We start from the raw sequence: 17,493 nt of genomic DNA on the forward strand, positions 1-17,493 counted from the left end.
TTCGACGAGATGAACAACTTTTGTGTTGAACCTTTTTTGATTCGAGGTCATCTGGTGGGCTGAAACGCTCGTGCAATATAAGCAATGGGTGGCCCTACCTATCCGACACAATGTTTGATTAGGCGGGCGACTTTTGGCCTGGTGGTAGGGCTGCACTTGAATGTCTCTAAGTTTTACATACAGCCTCAGATTGAGATGATTTTATATCAAATTAACCGTTTCAACGAGATGAAGACAATTCATGTAGAAAGTTTTCTCATTTGAGGCATCCTTGAGGCGTAATCAGCCGAACAGTGCTCTGGATACAAAATCTCAGTATTTCGAACACAAATTCGGCCTTCGAGAAGAAATCGTATGGCGATGACCCAAACATCAAAGATGTTCATGTCGAAAATACGGAAGTTTTTCATGTAGATCACTTCTCCATTTGAGGCCATCTTAATTAAGTTCTTGACCGTGCCAAAATCTAGTGTCAACTCATGCCCCCCTGTTTTTCGGCAAAACTTGTGTGCCGAAAAATAAATTGCACGGAGTTTGTTCTAAGGACGATGTCAACACTCCATTGGCCATTTGTATGTACTTAGGGCGATAATTATATATCGGCCATTTCCCATTGCTTACTTGAACTTTGTTGATGCGAACTTGGGTGGAATTTCCTCAACTCATTGTTTAGTTCTCGAGCACTCCAAAAGAATACATCAATAGTACGGAAATAAAATTTCAAATACCAATGTGTATCACAAAGTCTTTCGCCGAACCATCTTTTCCACCCTGTTGCTAGGATCTTACAGATAATCAATAATGAGCTTTCTTTTGCCTGTATAAAAATTGCATTAGTGACCGAAGCAATAAGCTCCAATTCGCCCTTACCTACGTTGGCGAGAATAAGCATCGACTATTGATAGATATATGCAATACACCATGATCAACATAGTAGTTGGATGCTTGCTGTGTGAACTCATTTTGTCTTCAATTGTCATGTCTAGATATATGAGCAGTATTAAAGTAACCCAAGGTAAATTTTACATCTAGACATACATCAAAATAAATTATAAGTGATTCGTCAAAACATTGATAACCCTTGAATATTTGTTGCACTTCTCATAACGAATCACCGAACGCGTCAATGTGTAGGCGGTTGCCGCTGGATGAACAAGACCCCGTGGTAGTAGGTGGTTGCCGCTGGATGAACAGGACCCCAAGGAGGCCGCCACATGATAATCCCCAAGTGCAGGGAATCATCGTAGCAATTTCCAAAGGTGGAAGTGATAAGTATGGAGTGTCGAACCCACAAGGAGCTAAATTTAAGATCAATATTCTCTCAAGTCCTATCTGCCACTGATACGACTCTACGTATATCGAATGTTTGCTTCCAACTAGAAACGACAAATAAAACTATGTTGTGGGTATGAAGAGGTTAACTTTGCATGGTTTCAGAGAGCTAAAATATAAAAGTAGGTGCTGTTATCATAAAGTTAGAATATATTACTAAATATTATAATAGCGAGTGTGGAATAATAATGGGTCGGTGTGCGGAATTATCCTAGGCAATTGTTAACAAGATCGGTAGTCGTCATTGCAATTTCATATGAGGGAGAGGCATAAGCTAACATACTTTCTCTTCTTGGATCATATGCACTCATGATTCGAACTCTAGTAAGCATCCACAACTACTAAAGATCATTAAGGTAAAACCCAACCATAGCATTAACATATCAAGTCCCCTTTATCCCATACGCAACAACCCCCTTACTCGGGTTTAAGCTTCTGTCACTCTAGCAACCCACTATAAGCGAATCATGAACGTATTGCAACACCCTACAGCGGGAATCCCTCACGTGTGCGCGGCACGGAAGGCACAATATGACAACACCAAAATAAAACATACAACTCATACCAATCTAGATCATCAATCAGCCCAAAGACAAAGGATATCTACTCAAAACATCATAGGATGGCAACACATCATTGGATCATAATATGTGACATAAAGCACCATGTTCAAGTAGGGATTACAGTGTGGTGGGGGAGAGTGGACCACGTAAAAGAGATGAGGATGGTGATGTTGATGAAGACGATCACCGCGGCGATGATTTCCCTCCCGATGGCACTCCGGCGCCACTGAGAGAGAGGAGGAGAGGTTCTCCCCCTTGTGCTTCCTCCTCCATGGCCTCCCCCTAGATGGGGAGAGGTTCTCGCTCTGGTCGTTGGCCTTCATGGCGATGATGGCCCCTCCGAGATCGTCCCCCATGGCCTCCGGTGATGATGGCCCCCTCCGGCAGGGTGCCATAGAGGTCCTAGATTGATTTCTCGTGGATACAGAGGCTTGCGGCGGCGGAACTTCCAGTCTCTCCTCTGTTCTGAGGTTTTTAGGATTTATAGGCGGGGTTGGTGTCGATTTCACGTCAAGGGGGTCCACGGGGAGTCCACGAGGTAGGGGGCGCACCCTAGGGCGGCGCCCTCCACCCTCGTGGTGGCCTCGGGACTCCCCTCCAGTAGATTTTTGTTCCAGTATTTTTTATATTTTCCAAACATATTCTCCGTTGATTTTTGGCACATTCCGAGAACTTTTATTTCTGCAAAAAAACAACACCACAGTAGTTTTGCTGAAAACAGCGTCGGTCCGAGTTAGTTCTAATCAAATCATACCAAAATCATGTAAAAATATTATAAACATAGCATGAATACTTCATAAATTATAGATACATTGGAGACGTATCAGCATCCCCAAGCTTAATTCCCGCTCGTCCTCGAGTAGATAAATGATAAAAGAAATAATTGATGAAGTGTGAATGCTAGCGAGTGCATAAGTTTGATCAATGATAGTTTCAACCACTCTTTCTAGCATCATTATATATCATAACAGTAGCTCAACTCATAAAACTTCTCATTTTTAGGTAACAAGCTATTCACATGTTAAAGTATAGATCATAAACTTTCTTGAAAACTAACAAACTATGTTCTCAGTCATCAAACAATTGCAATTCATCTTATTTTCAGGAAGGGTCTATGTAAGAGCTTTGATTTAGCAAACTCCACATACTCAACTATCATTTAATCTTTCACAATTGCTAACACCCATGTGATATTTTATGGATTCAAAGTTTTAATCAGACACAGAGAAAGATAGGGGCTTATAGTTTCGCCTCCCAACCTTTTACCTCAAGGATAATGTCAACACTAATACTTTATGAAAACCTACACCCAAGTGGATATATATATATATATATATATATATATATATATATATATATATATACGGATTGCTCCAACACAAAGTGCTTGCCAAAGGAAAAAGTGTAAAAAGGAAAGGTGGAAATCACCATGACTCTTGTATAAGGGTAGAAGATAAAAGTAAAAGATAGGCCCTTCGCAGAGGGAAGCTGAGGTTGTCATCCGCTTTTATGGTTGGATGCACAAAATCTTAATGCAAAAGAACGTCACTTTATATTGTCGCTTGTGATAAAGACCTTTATTATGTAGTCTGTCGCTTTTATGTCTTCCCTATCACAAGTTCATATAAAGCTTATTTTCTTCACACTAATAGATCATACATATTTAAGGAGCAATTTTTATTGCTTGCACCGATGACAACTTATTTGAAGGATCTTACTCAATCCATAGGTAGGTATGGTGTACTCTCATGGCAAAACTGGGTTTAAGGGGTGTTTGGAAGCACAAGTAGTATCTCTACTTGGTGCAAAGAATTTGGCTAGCATGAGAGAGAAAGGCAAGCTCATCATGTTGGATGATCCAAGACAATATATCGTCTATTCAGATATAGGAAAACATAACCCATTAAGTTGTCTTCCTTGTCCAACATCAACTTTTTAGCATGTCATATTTTAATGAGTGCTCACCATTACAAATGATGTCCAAGATAGTTTACTTATATGTGAAATCTCTCTCTTCCTTCAATATTTTTTCATGAATTGTTCAAGTGATCAATACTGCATTTGCTAACTTTCAATAAATTTACCACCTATAATTATTATGTGTGAAGTCATTACTCCCCATGGTATAAGCATATGATATATATATATATATATATATATATATATATATATATATATATATATATTCAGATTTATGATATTCAATTCATTCAACCATTTACTCATAGGATATAGGTGAAGCACGCGAGTAAATGACAAACTACTCGAAAAAGATATAAGTGAAGAACACTGAGTAGTCAAATAATTAACTAGCCATGGGAGGACTCTCTCTCATTCAAGATTTCAGATCCAATGAGTTTATTCAAACAACAAGTAAAATGAAAATACGCTCCAAGAAAAACACATATCTTGTGGCGAATAAAAATATAGCTCCGAGTAAGGTATACCGATGGTTTTGAAGACGAAAGAGGGGATGCTTTCCAGGGCATCCCCAAGCTTAGGCGCTTGAGTCTTCCTTGAATATTACCTTGGGGTGCCTTGGGCATCCCCAAGCTTAGGGTCTTTCCACTCCTTATTCTCCTCATATCGATATCTCACTCAAAACTTGAAAACTTGAATCACACAAAACTTAACGGAACTTCGTGAGATGGGTTAGTATGATAAAGACTAAATCATTCACTTTGGTACTGTCAAAGACAAGATTAATAATTGTTCTCACACAATGCCTACTGTACCCTATCATTTTTACAATTTATATTGAGCAATATAAGCCATAGAAACTAGAAAACAAGCGAACTATGCATTGAAAAGAGAATCTGCCAGAAACAGAACAGTCTCTAATGATCTGAACAGCAACCATACTTCTGCCACTCCAAAAATCCATCCAAATTAGGAAAACATGAGCAATTTGTGTACCATGCGGACATGACCCTACAGGTTCGGGAACCATGCGGACATGACCGAGATGCTTCTCCGGCCAATAACCAATAGCGGGATCTGGATACCCATATTGGCTCCCACATGTTCCACGATGATCTCATCGGATGAACCACGATGTCGGGGATTCAACCAATCTATATAATTCCCTTTGTCCATCGGTATGTTACTTTCCCGAGATTCGATCGTCGATATCCCTATACGTTGTTCAATCTCATTACCGACAAGTCTCTTTACTCATTCCGTAATGCATGATCCCGTGGCTAACTCATTAGTCACATTGAGCTCATTATGATGATGCATTACCGAGTGGGCCCAGAGATACCTCTCCGTCATATGGAGTGACAAATCCCAGTCTCGATTCGTGCCAACCCAACAGACACTTTCGGAGATACCTGTAGTGCACCTTTATAGCCACCCAGTTACGTTGTGACTTTTGATACACCCAAAGCATTCCTACGGTATCCGGGAGTTGTACAATCTCATGGTCTAAGGAAATGATACTTGACATTAGAAAAGCTCTAGCAAATGAACTACGCAATCTTGTGCTATGCTTAGGATTGGGTCTTGTCCATCACATTATTCTCCTAATGATGTGATCCCGTTATCAACGACATCCAATTTCCATGTTCTGGAAACCATACCCATCTATTGATCAACTAGCTAGTCAACTAGAGGCTCACTAGGGACATGTTGTAGTCTATGCATTCACACACGTATTACGGTTTCCGGTTAATACAATTATAGCATGAACAATAGACAATTATCATGAACAAGGAAATATAATAATAACTATTTTATTATTGCCTCTAGGGCATATTTCAAACACGGCGCCCCCCTTTTCTTCTCCCGCTCTCTCTCCTTCCCCTCCCCCCCTCCGGTAAAAGGAAGGGGGGGGGGAATCCTACTAGGACCCCAAGTAGGACTCCTCCTACTTGGGGCGCGCCTAGGGACGGCCTCCTCTCCCTCCCTCCCTCCTTTATATGGGGGGGGAGGCTAGAACACACATCAATTGTTCCAAGTCGCGTGCGGCGTCCCCCTCCATAGTTTACGCCTCTGGTCATATTCACGTAGTGCTTAGGTGAAGCCCTGCGCGTATAACTTCACCATCACCATCACCATGCCGTCATGCTGACGTAACTCTCCCTCGACACTTTACTGGATCAAGAGTTCGAGGGATGTCATCGAGCGGAATGTGTGCAGAACTCGGAGGTGCCGTACGTTCGGTGCTTGATCGGTTGGATCGAGAAGACGTTCGACTACATCAACCGTGTTAAGCTAACACTTCCGCTTTCGGTCTAGGAGGATACATGGACACACTCTCACCCTCTCATTGCTATGCATATCCTAGATAGATCTTTCGTGATCATAGATTTTTTTGAAATTACATGCTACGTTTCCCAACAGTGGTATCAGAGCCAGGTTTAAGCATAGATGATATACACGAGTAGAACATAAAGAGTTGTGGGCGGTGATAGTCATACTACTTACCACCAACATCTTATTATGATTCGGCGGTATTGTTGGATGAAGCGGCCCAGACCAACCTTACATGACCACATTCATGAGACTAGTTCCACCGGCAGACATGCAACTAGTTTTGCATAAAGGTGGTTGGCGGGTGTCTGTTTCTCCAACTTTAGTCGAATCAAATTTTACTACGGCCGGTCCTTGTTGAAGATTAAAATAGCAAACTTGATGAAACACTGTTGTGGTTTTGATGCGTAGGTAAGAACGGTTCTTATTAGAAGCCTATAGTAGCCACATAAAAACTTGCAACAACAAAGTAGAGGACGTCTAACTTGTTTTTGCAGGGCATGTTGTGATGTGATATGGTCAAGACATGATGTGATATAAGTTGTTGTATGAGATGATCATGTTTTGTAAAAGTTATCGGCAACTGGCAGGAGCCTTATGGTTGTCGCTTTATTGTATGAAATGCAAACGCCATGTAATTGCTTTACTTTATCACTATGCATTAGCAATAGTTGTAGAAGCAATAGTTGGCGAGACGACCACAACACTACAATGAAGATCAAGGTGTCAAGCTGGTGACGATGGAGATCATGATGGTGCCTTGGAGATGGAGATCAAAGGCACAAGATGATGATGGCCATATCATGTCACATATTTTGATTGCATGTGATGTTTATCTTTTATGCATCTTATTTTGCTTAGTACGGCGGTATCATTATAAGATGATCCCTTACTAAAATTTCAAGGTATAAGTGTTCTCCCTGAGTATGCACCATTGCGACAGTTTGTCGTGCCGAGACACCACGTGATGATCGGGTGTGATAAGCTCTACATTCACATACAACGGGTGCAAGACAATTTTGCACATGCGGAATACTCAGGTTAAACTTGACGAGCCTAGCATGTACAGACATGGCCTCGGAACATTGGAGACCGAAAGGTCGAGACAATTTTGCACATGCGGAATACTCAGGTTAAACTTGACGATCCTAGCATGTACAGACATGGCCTCGAAACATTGGAGACCGAAAGGTCGAGAATGAATCATGTAGTAGATATGATCAACAAAGAGATGTTCACCATTGAAAACTACTCCATCTCACGTGATGATCGGACATGGTTTAGTTGATTTGGATCACGTGATCATTTAGATGACTCGAGGGATGTCTATGTAAGTGGGAGTTCTTAAGTAATTTGATTAATTGAACTTTAATTTATCATGAACTAGTCCTGATGGTATTTGCAATCTGTGTTGTAGATAGCTCGCGTTGTAGCTCCCCTATGTTTTTGATATGTTCGTAGATAAAAATAAGTTGAAAGATGATAGTAGCAATGATGCAGACTAGGTCTATGATCTGAGGATTATCCTCATTGCTACACAAAAGAATTATGTCCTTGATGCACTGCTAGGCGACAGACCGATTGCAGGAGCAGATGTAGACGTTATGAAAGTTTGACAAGCTCGATATGATGACTACTTGATAGTTTAGTGCGCCATGCTTTACGGCTTAGAACCGGGACTTCAAAAACATTTTGAATGCCACAAAGCATATGAGATGTTCCAAGAGCTGAAATTGGTATTTTAGACTCATGCCCGTGTCGAGAGGTATGAGACCTCTGACAAGTACATTGCCTACAAGATGGAGGAGAATAGCTTTGTCATTGAGCATGTACTCAAAATGTCTAAGTACTACAATCGCTTGAATCAGGTGGGAGTTAATCTTCCAAATAAGATAGTGATTGATAGAGTTCTCTAGTCACCATCACCAAGCTACTAGAACTTCATGATGAACTATAATATGTAAGGGATGACGAAAATGATTCCCGAGCTCTTCGTGATGCATAAATCAGCAAAGGTAGAAATCAAGAAATAGCATCAAGTGTTGATGGTTGACAAGACCACTAGTCTCAAGTAAAAGGGCAAAGGGAAAAAAAGGAAACTTCAAGAAGAATGGCAAGCAAGTTGCCACCCCTGTGAAGAAGCCCAAAATTGGACCTAAGCTGAAACTGAGTGCTTTCACTGCAAAGGGAATGGTCACTAGAAACGGAACTACCCCAAATACTTGGCGGATAAGAAGGATGGCAAAGTGAACAAAATTATATTTGATATAAATGTTATTGATGCGTACTTCACTAGTGTTCATAGTAACCCCTGGGTATTTGATACCGGTTCATTTGCTAAGATTAGTAACTCAAAATAGGAGTTACAAAATGAACAGAGACTAGTTAAGGGCGAGGTGACGATGTATGTTGGAAGTGATTCCAAGGTTGATAAGATCACCATCGCACACTCCCTCTACCTTCGGGATTAGTGTTGGACCTAAATAAATGTTATTTGGTGTTAGCGTTGAGCATGAATATGATTCGATCATGTTTATTGCAATATGGTTATTCATTTAAATCATAGAATATTTGTTGTTCTGTTTACATGAATAAAACCTTCTATGGTCCTACACTCAAGGGAAATGGTTTATTGAATCTCGATCGTGATTATACACATATTCATAATATTGATGCCAAAAGGTGCAAAGTTGATAATGATAGTGCAACATATTTGTGGCACTGCCGTTTTGGTCATATTGGTGTAAAACGCATGAAAAATCTCCATACGGATGGATTTTTGGAATCACTTTATTATGAATCATTTGATGCTTGTGAACCATGCCTCATGGGCAAGATGACTAAAACTCCGTTCTCTGGAACAATGCAGCAGGTAACTGACTTATTGGAAATAATACATATTGATGTATGCGGTCTAATGAGTGTTGAGGCTCGCGGCGGGTATCGTTATTTTCTGACCTTCATAGATGATTTGAGCAGATATGGGTATGTCTACTTAATGAAACACAAATCTGAAACATTTGAAAAGTTCAAAGAATTTCAGAGTGAAGTGGAGAATCATCATAACAAGAAAATAAAGTTTCTGCGATTTGATTATGGAGGCAAATATTTTAGTTACGAGTTTGGCCTTCATTTAAAACAATGTGGAATAGTTTCACAACTCACGCCACCTGGAACACCAAAGCATAATGGTGTGTCCGAACGTCGTAACCGTACTTTATTAGATATGGTGCGATCTATGATGTCTCTTACCGATTTACCACTATCGTTTTGGGGTTATACATTAGAGACAGCTGCATTCACTTTAAATAGGCACCGTCTAAATCTGTTCAGACGACACCGTATGAACTGTGGTTTGGCAAGACACCTAAGCTATCATTTCTTAAAGTTTGGGGTTGCGATGCTTATGTGAAAAAGAGACTGTTGGGTACACCTTCTATCACATATCCGAAGGCAAGATCTTTGTTGCTAAGAATGGATACTTTCTAGAGAAGGAGTTTCTCTCGAAAGAAGTGAGTGGGAGGAAAGTAGAACTTGATGAGGTAATTGTACCTTCACTCGAATTGGAAAGTAGTTCATCACAGAAAGCAGTTCCCATGATGCCTACACCAATTAGTGAGGAAGCTAATGTTGATGATCATGAAACTTCAGATCAAGTTAATACCAAACCTCATAGGTCAACCAGAGTACATTCTGCACCATAGTGGTACAGTAATCCTGTTCTGGAAGTCATGTTACTAGACCATGACAAACCTTGAACTACAAGGAAGCGATGATGAGCCCAGATTCCACAAAATAGCTTGAGGCCATGAAATCTAAGATAAGATCCATGTATGAGAACAAAGTATGGACTTTGGTTGACTTGCCCGATGATCGGCAAGCCATAGAGAATAAATGTATCTTCAAGAAGAAGACTGACATTGATGGTAATGTTACTGTCTACAAAGCTCGACTTGTTGCGAAAGGTTTTCGACAAGTTCAAGGAGTTGACTACGATGAGACTTTCTCACCCGTTGTCGGTGTCAAAACCGGCGGATCTCGTGTAGGGGGTCCCGAACTGTGCGTCTAAGGCTAATGGTAACAGGAGGCGGGGGACACAATGTTTACCTAGGTTCGGCCCTCTCGATGGAGGTAATACCCTACTTCCTTCTTGATTGATCTTGATGATATGAGTATTACAAGAGTTGATCTACCACGAGATTGTAGAGGCTAAACCCTAGAAGCTAGCCTATGGTTATGATTGTTGTCGTCCTACGGACTAAACACCTCCGGTTTATATAGACACCGGAGGGGGCTAGGGTTACAAAGAGTCGGTTACAAAGAAAGGAATATTCACATCCGAATCGCCAAGCTTGCCTTCCATGCAAAGGAGAGTCCCATCCGGACACGGAACAAAGTCTTCTATCTTGTATCTTCATAGCCCAACAGTCCGGCATACGCATATAGTCCGGCTGTCCGAGGACTCCTTAATCCAGGACTCCCTCAGTAGCCCCTAAACTAGGCTTCAATGACGATGAGTCTGGCGCACAGATTGTCTTCGGCATTGCAAGGCGGGTTCCTTGTCCGAATACTCCAAAGTAGATCTTGAACAAAAGAATCATGTCCGGCTCTACAAAACAAATTCCATATACCATCGTGAAGAGCATAATGTTTTCACGAGTCAAATCCGCTGACAACTATTACAACACGACATTATGTCCTCATCCAGCCATTAATTCGAATCATTTTTCCGGCCTGCTGCTTCATGCTTCGCGAGGTGGTTTTATTGGCATGTCTTGTCAAAGCGAAGATCGTGTCCCCTTATTACGGGATTCTTATCAACACAGGCGTGGGTAACCCAACCGTCCCGTTGGTATGATTTCTTGGGAATAGGCATGTTTTAAGGCCACATAGCGGACATTTGATATTCGTCATCTTTATAAGGAGGCCGAGACCCGCCTTTCCCCTCTACGTTACTCCCTCCTCCTCTCACCTCGAGCTCCAACACCCAAGGCTTAACCAGTCACTTCGAACCTTGGGCCATGTTCGGATCCAGTTTTCAGGGCCGATGGACGGCCTCCTCTATCACTGAGTAGGATATCACGAAGCTCAGGGAGGCGTGGTATTTGACCGCGGAAATCCTTCACAGGCTTCCTGCACCAGGGCAGGTTATCCCTACTCCAAGGCCTAATGAGAGGGTCGTATTTCTCCCCCACTTCCTTCGAGGGCTAGGTTTCTCCCTCAATCCTTTCGTTCGAGGGCTCATGTTTTACTGCGGACTAGATTTCCATGATCTAGCTCCGGACTCACTCCTTCACATCTCATCATTTATTATCGTATGTGAGGCTTTCCTCCATATCCCTCCACACTTTGTCTTGTGGCTCAAGACCTTGGATGTAAGGCCGAGGATAATAGACAGGAGACACGCAGAGTGCAGAGGTGCTCTGATAAGCAAATCAGCCGGTGTCGTCTGGCCAAAGGGTTCCTTCACCGCAACTTCCGGCCTATGGCAACAGGAGTGGTTTTATATCACGGAGCCTCGTGGTACCAAGTGGGTGGCTTCACCCGCCTTCTGATCCGGCCCTCCGCAACAACTTGCATCGTGGATCAACAAGGGGCTGGAATGGGGATCGCTAGATGAAGCTCAAATGCTGCGAAGCCGCATTCGAGACCTTATTAAGAAGGGCATCGACCTTGTCAAGGTAATTCAAGTTATGCTAGTCCATCGGGTCCTGCCGTGCCAGCGCCGGCCTCTCCGTATGTGGGAATCCAATCCGGAAGGACCGCAAACTATTCAGTGCTTCTTCGGCACAACGCTCGAAGGGATGTATGAATTAGTCTTCGGGTCACGGAAAAGGTGTCCGGACACCACAGAGGATGCAGGCCTCGACTTCAACCATCCGAATTCCCCGTTAAGTATTCAATTTCCGAACACGTTTTTAGTTTAAGCTTCCCATAACAAAATTGAGGAAACCATACTCCGCCAGGGTTGGGTAAGGAAGGCGGAGAGGATCAGGAGTTCGGCCCCTCTTCCCGAAAACCCAGCGGACCCGGTGTTGACCAGGATGCTGGCTCCGACACCCTATCAAGTGCCGTTGAGGGAAGAAAAGGAGAGGAGTGGAGAGGCCCAAAGCGGCCATCATTCCGGAGGTGCGTCACGCACCATATCCAGGGAAATCGGAACCCCCATGTCGGAGAGTTAACGGGGAGGAGAATCCAACATTCCTTCCCCCTACAAGAAGAAAAGAGCCACTCCCGAAGACCTGAAGGCAGAGGCTTCCAAGCGAGGGAAGAAATCCCCATCAGGGGGCCCGAATTCTAGAGGCGATATTGTCGCACAGTGCCCACAAGGGGGCCAGCCTTTAGCCGAATCGTAAGTGAACAAAGGTATTTAATAAGCATACCCCGTTCTTTTCCCGTTTTTGAGGGTAATATTTTGAAATGTATGTTTTGCAGTTCGGCCCATAGCCTCCCTCAACAATCTTCGTCCAAGGGGGATCTTCTTCTAGAGATGATGGAGAGCGAAACACCGCCTCATACTTCCTCACCCCATAAGGCGGACGATCCCGAGGTGTCGTCCCGGAGGACTTCTCCCGACCCGCAAAGGAGCGCCCCGCCAGAAGATGACTCTTCGGCCGCCCGAGGTCCGGGGTGTTCGGCTCCTAGAGAGACCAACAACACAAGTCCCAGACCATCTGATATACAGCTGGACATATGGACGGGGCTTCTGTGGCAAGCGCATATTTCAGAGGAACATCGTACCTTAATGGGTACAGTGATTGAGAGAATTTCGTCCACAAAAAGAGGATTGGATGAAGCTTTTACGAGCCTGCTAAGAGGCTTTGAGGTACATAATGTAGCCTCTTGTTTTGTACCGTAAATGCAATGTGCACTGTATATAGATAGTAGCCTCTGAGACTCTGGTTGCCCACCAAGTAGTGACGATCAGAGTATCAAAAGATAAATATGCTCAGGTAATAATTGTGCTAATTTGTATACAGGCGGCTACGGCCCCGGCCCATGCCCGGGCTGCCCAATTTGCCAAACTAAAGCGGCAACTTGATGTGGCGGATGATGACATCACGCTCGTGAACAAGCGGCTTGATGAGGCGCAAGGTATGTATTTTGGGCGGTCAGTGAGTATAAATTAGAGCATGACGCTGGAATTTATAGTATGCTTGACTGCAGATGGTGCTGCCGCCGTGGAGACCCTTCGGGCTGAGCTTGCCCGGGCCAAGGAGCAAGCCAGGATAAGCAACGCAGCTGCCGAGAAGGCAGTTGGTGAATTAAAAGCCGAACAGGCTGCTCATCGCCTGAGTGAGGAGAAAATATCCAACATGGCGCTTGAGCTGAGTGATGCCGCTAGCAAATATGCGCTTCTCGAGAAAGAGTCCAAAGAAAAAGTGGCTGACCTTGAGAAGGCCTTACAAGCGGCAAAGGAAACCCGGTCAGAGGCCAGAGCGGCACGGGAGGAGATCCGCAAGACGGGGAGATCGCGGCTGGGAAGCCCTTTCTATTACGAACTAAGTTTATTACGAACTAAGTTCGGTGATCCGAAGTATTCCCCACTTGATCAAATGTGGAGTTCCCCGGATGCATATTTGGACTTATTGAAGAGTGCTTCTGATGCGACACAATTTTTCCAGGCCCAAGAAGGCCATGAAGCGGAACGGCTTTTCTGGTCGCAGTTTAGCATGTCAAGGCGTCTGCTGCTGTTGAATGAGCAGATGGCCGAATGGGCCGAGCTCCACAGGATATCCGGACTTGCCATGAAGGCTGTCGTGGACCGGCTATGGCCTGGGGGAGCAACTGCGAACAATTATTTTGGTTTAGCGCAGCAACTTGTTTGTGCGGTGTCGCATATCGACGCTATGAAGCGATCAACGTGCATAGAAGGTGCACGGATGGCCCTTGCCCGCGTGAAGATGTATTGGGCGAAGATGAAGGCTGCTGATATTGCAACGGGGGGTCCGCCCGGGGGTAAGGACATGCAAGATCAATATTTTGAAGAAGTATTAGAGGGTGCCCGCTTGATAGAGGGTCAGTGCTCGAAGAATGTTATGTTCGAGTAACATGTATCCGAATTGCAAAAACAATGCTTATGATGAAGGTTGTGTTTATACTTTTGCTCGTAAAGTATCTTAGGACCTCCTGTGCGGCCGTTTATGTATATATGTATGTAACCTGAAAGTTTGCAATCGTCGGCTTCAGCCCCTTCGCGTATAACACGGGGGTGTTCGGAAAAGCACTTGATCACACTTGACCCAACGTCTTGGTCCGTTTAAGGAGGTGTTAGTGCGTCCAACTAGGCAATCAAACTATAGAGCTTTAACACTTTCACTTAGCCATAGGAGTTTGATGATGGGGCTACTATATAGCCCCTGGTATGTCCGTGTTTATCCGAATACGATGCATTTACATACATGACTAGGAAACCGGTCCTTCATTAATGCGGAGGAATCGCGAAGATTCCGCTGAGTCATTGAGTGGTTGACCGACTCTCGCCTTATCATGATAGTCAGTTTTCGGCTTTCTCTACTGAGGTGCTCATCCGGATGAACCAGGGCACAATCGCAGTAGTTCTCCCTTGGCCACCTTAGCCGATAGAACGGAACGTAAGGTAGCAAGCACATGATCTGGGCAAACCCAACTATTGACCCAAGACATGATTTGGAGCTGATGCATATAAGGCCAAAACTCGCGATGCCGAACACTCCCGAAGGTATTCGGACTTTTCAATATATACCGGGCTGGGTACAGCCCCCGGTAATGAACCGTAATTTCAAGGCACGTGCTATGACCCAGCGTGAGGAGAGAGCGCCTGTGGTGAGAATATAGTTCTCAAAGCACATTGCTTGGCTGCTTCTATCACATCCATTTTAGTACGGCGAATTGTAAGTTCGCAAGTGCTGCCCATATCCAGGGCGTTTTATATGCCAACATGGTATGTAACAACAAGAGATAAAAATAAGAAAAAAGGTTTACACGAGGTCTTAATCTAAACAAAAACCTTGAAACGGGGCCCTACTGCACGTCTGCACCTTTCTCTCCGTTGTGCGGTGTCCTTGAAGGGTATATCATGATGGCTTATCTGTAAAAAATAAAGAGCCAGGTGAAAAAATCTGGTACGACCGTGGGTATAATTTGTTGGCTTTGATGAACCGTGAATTGTAGCTTCTTGAGTCCGAATAGGGTCGAGCCGAACTATGGACTTATTACGTGCAGGGTGCCCCAAGCGCTAACCAAGGAATTTTGAGTGTATACTTATGTATACTGGAAAATATGTACAGTCTTCTTATGGGGCGATCTATGGGGGCAGGGCTGCTAAACAAGCGCAGGTTTATCTGAGCTTTTACTCATAGGTGTACGACGTATACGTTTGGCTGTGTCCGCGGTCTTGAGGACCGATGAGTTGTTCGGTTTAAAAAGGCCGCTTCAAGCTTCGGTTACTAGAGCCACCGCGTATTCTTCTGTACGAAGAGAGCACTCTATACTTCCGCTCACCATGATAACGCCACGCGGCCTGGGCATCTTGAGCTTATGATAAGCGTAGTGCAGGACTGCACTGAAACGGGCGAAGGCCATACGTCCGAGTAGTGCATGATAGCCACTTTGGAACGGAACAATGTCAAAGATTAGCTCCTTGCTTTGAAAGTTGTCGAGAGAGCCGAACACGACGTCTAGTGTTAGGGTGCCCGTGCAGCGGGCCTCTACGCCTGTTATTACTCCTTTGAAGGTAGTGCTGGTTTGCTTGATTCTTGACGGGTCTATCCCCATCTTGCGGACAGTGTCCTGATATATCAGATTGAGGCTACTGCCACCGTCCATGAGGACTCGGGTCAGGTGGTATCCGTCGATTATTGGGTCGAGCACTAAGGCAGCCGAGCCCCCGTGACGGATACTAGTCGGATGATCCCTGCGATCGAAAGTGATCGGACAGGCCGACCATGGGTTGAATTTGGGGGCGATAGGCTCTATAGCATATATGTCTCGGAGTGCGCGTTTGCGCTCCCTCTTTGGGATATGAGTGACATAAATCATATTCACTGTTTTGACCTCTGGTGGAAATTTCTTTTGTCCCCCCGTATTCGGCTGGCGAGATTCATCCTCGTCTTTGCTTTGCGTTCCCTTCCCCTTGTGTTCGGCATTGAGCTTGCCGGCCTACTTGAAGACCCAACACTCTTTGTTGGTATGATTAGCTGGTTTGTTGGGGGTGCCATGAATTTGGCAGGACCTTTCGAGGATTTTATCTAGGCTAGACGGACCATCTCTGCTGCCTTTAAGTGACTTTTTCCGTTGACCGAGTCTGGAGCCCCTGAATCCGGCGTTTACCGCCGTATTGTCCGGGCTTTCTCCGTTGTTCCGACGTTTGTTTTTATTTTGTCGTGGCTTTACATTGCCATCCCTGACTTCAGAAGTGCGAGGGTTGCTGGTGCTGCTACGTGCCAACCAGCTGTCCTCTCCCGTGCAAAAGCGGGTCATTAGTGTGGTTAAGGCTGCCATTGTCCTTGGTTTTCCTGGCCTAGGTGTCTGGCCAGCCATTCGTCCCGAACACTGTGTTTGAAAGCTGCTAAGGCTTCAGCGTCTGGATAATCGATGATTTGGTTCTTCTTAGTGAGAAACCGGTTCCAAAGCTTACGGGCTGACTCTCCGGGTTGTTAAGTTATGTGACTTAGATCGTCTGCATCCAGAGGTCGGACATATGTCCCTTGGAAATTGGCCCTGAAAGCATCCTCAAGTTCTTCCCAGCTTCCAATGGAATTTTCGGGGAGGCTTTTCAGCAGGTGCCGAGCTGGGCCTTTTAGCTTGAGGGGTAGGTATTTGATGGCATGGAGATCGTCTCCGTGAGCCATGTGGATCTGAAGAATAAAGTCTTCTATCCAGACCGCAGGGTCTCTCGTTCCATCGTATGCCTTGATATTCACGGGTTTAAACCCTTCATGAAATTCATGATCCAGCACCTCATCGGTGAAGCACAAGGGGTGTGCAGCACCCCTGTATTTGGCTGTGTCGCGGCACGGGCCCAACGGTTGCGGTGTTCGGTGTTGGTTCCAAACTGGTAAGTTACCTGCATATTTGATTTGATTGCCCTGATCCTGTGCGGGAACGCATTCCCTGGATCCATAAATGGACCTGGTTCTGCCAGCTCTTTTGTCCAGGTCTTCACGTAAATCATGTTTCTGGTTCTGGGTTGCGACCTCCTTTCCTTTATGGGTAAGGGGTGCGGTTTTGTGTGCGGCGTTGTTGACCGCTCTGTCTCGATTACGAGGTGGTCAGCCTGGTTGATCGACCATATTGTTATTCGGTGGTATGGGTGCAATTGCATCGTCGTCGAATTCGGGCAGCAGTTTGCATTTGGGGTAGC

This window comes from Triticum dicoccoides, chromosome 2B (genome assembly GCF_002162155.2).
Source record: "Triticum dicoccoides isolate Atlit2015 ecotype Zavitan chromosome 2B, WEW_v2.0, whole genome shotgun sequence".
Taxonomy (NCBI): Eukaryota; Viridiplantae; Streptophyta; class Magnoliopsida; order Poales; family Poaceae; genus Triticum; species Triticum dicoccoides.